Below are 3705 nucleotides of genomic sequence, written 5' to 3' on the forward strand. Positions count from 1 at the left end.
TGCCTGTGGGAGGGCGTGTTCACCCAAAACCCCAGCCAGCCCCACTCAACCTGGCCAAACCCACAGCATCCGGCCTTGTGGGACTGGGGCTGGTCTCCCTGGGATACCCAGGTGCTTGCAGCCCTCCCACTGCACCTAGGAACGGGACCCACCCAAACCCCCAAGCTTTATGAGAACTTTTCACCTTTCACATCACTGTTGGGGACCAGCCCTGACCTCAGTGGGCAAACAAAGCTGGGAGTGGGGGAAAATAGTTCATTTGGGAGCTATTGGCAGCTCTTGGGTGTGGAGAAGATGGGGAGCTGGCTCCCCTCGGACTGTGGGTTGAGCTCTGAAATCTTTGTGTCAGGGTAGCCAGGCCTTTTCACGTGACAGGGGATGCAGGCGCCGTCCACTGGCAAACCTCAGGGCTGTGTGGGGATTTTTTATTTTTTTTAAGCAGCCTTTTAGTGCTTTTGTGTTGGTTTCAGTAACTCCTCCCAGCAGCAGCATTTTCCTGAACAGAGAGGAACCCGCTCCTGGCAATTTTCTCTTAACCTCTTCAGGGCACTACAGTAAAAAAAAAAGTCATTTAGAAAACATACAGGACTGTAGGGGTTTTTTAAAGGTAATTAATGTGGGTCTTTGTTAATTCCTTTGTAGGTTCTCCTTCCAAGCAAGCTGATGTTGAGTCACCATGTTGCATTACCATGGAATCCCAGAAGAGTTTGTGTTGGAAAGGATGTTACAGACCATCTCGTTCCAACCCCCTGCCATGGTCAGGGAAACCTGAGGCATTATAAGACACTGGTGCTGTTCACCAGCTGCTGTGTTACAGTTATGGGTTATGTTTGCAGCAAGAAAAGAGATTGCAGCGCCAGCGGAAAATTTCCAAGCCCTGATGGATGCTCTGTGGATTGGTGCTTTTATTAGAGAAGACAACAGAGTCCTGCCTTGGTTTCATCACAGCCAGGTGCAGCAGGAAAGCATCACAGTAGTCCTGGCAGTGGGGCAGGAGCATCGGAGCAGCTGATGCTGGATATGGTGGGGATGGAGCCTGTGGGAGAGCCAGCCGGAGCTGGGACACTCACCCAGCCTGGACGGCTGCAGCTGGATGCTGCAGAGCACTCCCCAGGCCTGGAGTGGGTGAGCTGTGGTAGATGAAGCTGGGAAGGTTGGTGGAGCTTCCTGCCAGTGGTGGGGGTTGCAGATCTGGAGGAAGGAAGTGTGGTTCAATGAGATGAGCTGCCGTAATTTTCCTTTTGTATTGCATGAGGCCCTGAACGAGTGGATCTTTTCTCCTAAGTTATTTCATGGGGTTTGTCCAACCGCTTTGCTTCAGCTGACTCAAGGTTGCAGGACAGGGGTGGGAGAGCTGGGAGCCCCAGGAGTTGGAATGGTGGGAGCAGAGGGTGTACCATGGGTCCTTGCAGCCAAAGCTGAAGCTCGCTGCCATATCCCTGTTCCTTCCAGCTGTTCCTCAGGCTCTGCTGCAGCTTTGGCCTTCAGCATTGCAGGTGAAAGGGGTTTGGGGATATGCTTGGTCACAGTACATATGCTCCCCAGCCTGTTTTGTAAGCATTTTAAGCTGTTAAACATTCCCTTTCCTATTTTAACTGCCTTTATTTTTATTGGTTCCTCTTTTTATTTTTACTAGCATGGATTGTGTTTCCTCCCCACTATTAACTGCAGGACTGCTGTGGTTTATGCAGGATGCACTTGAGCAGCTGGGGTGGGAAGCTGGGCATCCAGCTGGGCACTATCAGAGTGATTTTTCCTCAGTCCTTGATTTTGATGATCAGAGTTGTCATTTTGGGCTTTAGCTCCTAAATGATGCTCACCCAGCCTACAGCAGGGTAAGGGAAGCTTTCCTGTTGTTATTTTCTATTCCCGATGAACGTTAAATCTTTCTATCCCTGATGAACATTAAATCTTGTGGATGCTCCATCTCTGGAAGTGTTCCACATCAGGCTGGACTAGGCTTGGAGCAACCTGATCTAGAGGCAAGGGAGTGGGACAAGATGATCCTTAAGGTTCCTTTCAACCCAAACCATTATGTGATTCCATGTCTTCAACATCCTCTTGAGGGGAAGCAGGGGACCAGACACTGATCTCTTCACTCTCATGACAGGACTTGAGGAAATGACAGGGACCTGCATCAGGGGAGATTTAGGTCGGATCTTCCAAGGTTCTTCCCCCAGAGATTGTTCGGGCACTGAAGAGGCTTCCCAGAGAATGATCACAGCCCCAAGGCTGCCAGAGCTCCAGGAGCATTTGGACACCGCTCTGAGTTCACAGGGTGAGATTGTTGGGGTGTCCTGTGCAGGGCCAGGACTCGATGATCCTGATGAGTTCCTTTCAGCTCAGCGTATTCCATGATTCTATGATCTTTCCAAGTACCTTCCCAGAGGCCTCTCCCTGCATTTCCTTGGTACCCACAAGGAGTGTCACTAGCTGTGCACTTCTATGGCCCAATATCGGGCCCTGGGAAACACAGTCTGGAGGGGGATGGGGAAGGCAGAGGGTGTGGAAAACAAAGATGTATTAACCAGGGAGCACCTGTTAGGGCTTGTTAAGATCAAACACTGTGGGTCCAGGCTTGGAGCTTTCTATTCACCTTAGAGCAAGGAGAAGCAACTTTGCATTTCACCCCCTCCCGTGTGTGGAAAGGTGCAGCTGGGGCTTGGGTTGCTTTGTTGTGGTGTTCACATGGGCCCATGACTGCAGTCTGGCAGGTGTTGGCTCTCCCTAGAGGCTTGATGGGTATTTTCTACTGTTTTAACTGTAGAAATAATGTCTGGCAAGAAGTTTTAGAGTTGTTTTCTGTCCTACTGTGGCAGCCTGGTTGCTGGCTGGTCCTACCGTTACCAAGAGACCTCTGAAATCACTGGGTTAAGTAAGACTCTCTCTAAAACTGTCTTTTTAGTGTTAGCGAGTAAGGCTTTATTCCTGGCCAGGAGGAGGTGTGTGTGTGGCTAACGAAGTACCAGCCTCCACACTGACCCCAGTACAAAACATTTTTCACTTATTTATACATTATTTATATATATATACACACATATACACTTTTATATATATATATATACGCGTATATATAAAAATATAAAATATAATAGATATAATACATTATAGAAATTTATGTTCATTATTCTAAATTACATAATTATCTTCATTATTTAGTGTTCTATCCTGTATTGCTTACTGATTTCTCACCCTTCATGCTAATTTGGTCCACATTCTCTAGTCCTCTTATCATCTTTTTCTCAGACAGGGAGTCTCCAACTTTCCAGGCCTTAATCTCTTCTGGTGTCTCCTGGTTACTCCTTGAAGGGCCATAAATTTAAGATCCCAGATGCCGAATCTTCAACTCCCTTTGGCTCTGCTTATTGAAACTTGTCAGCGTTAACCAACTAAAGGTTTTGGTGTTTTAATGATCAAATTAAGAGTGTTTCTGTGAAGAAACTTAAAACCAGGCACTGCTTACAAGTAATTGAAACAACTAACTAAACAGGAGTTCAGGAAAGTTATCATTTCCAAAGCTACCAAGAGCTCTCAGCTCTTACAGGGCGTAAACTTAACTTAAAACTGTGTTGCAGAGTGTCTGGGTTTAACTTAAGCGCACTGAACACACGCAGGCTGTTCCCAGGAGCCCAGCTGGGCAGGCTGCAATTAACCAGAGGACAACTGTCCGCGGCCTGCCCATAGAGAGGCTGCCAGCACAGGGCT

The sequence above is a fragment of the Corvus brachyrhynchos genome, unplaced genomic scaffold (assembly GCF_000691975.1).
Source record: "Corvus brachyrhynchos isolate BGI_N302 unplaced genomic scaffold, ASM69197v1 scaffold98, whole genome shotgun sequence".
Classification (NCBI taxonomy): domain Eukaryota; kingdom Metazoa; phylum Chordata; class Aves; order Passeriformes; family Corvidae; genus Corvus; species Corvus brachyrhynchos.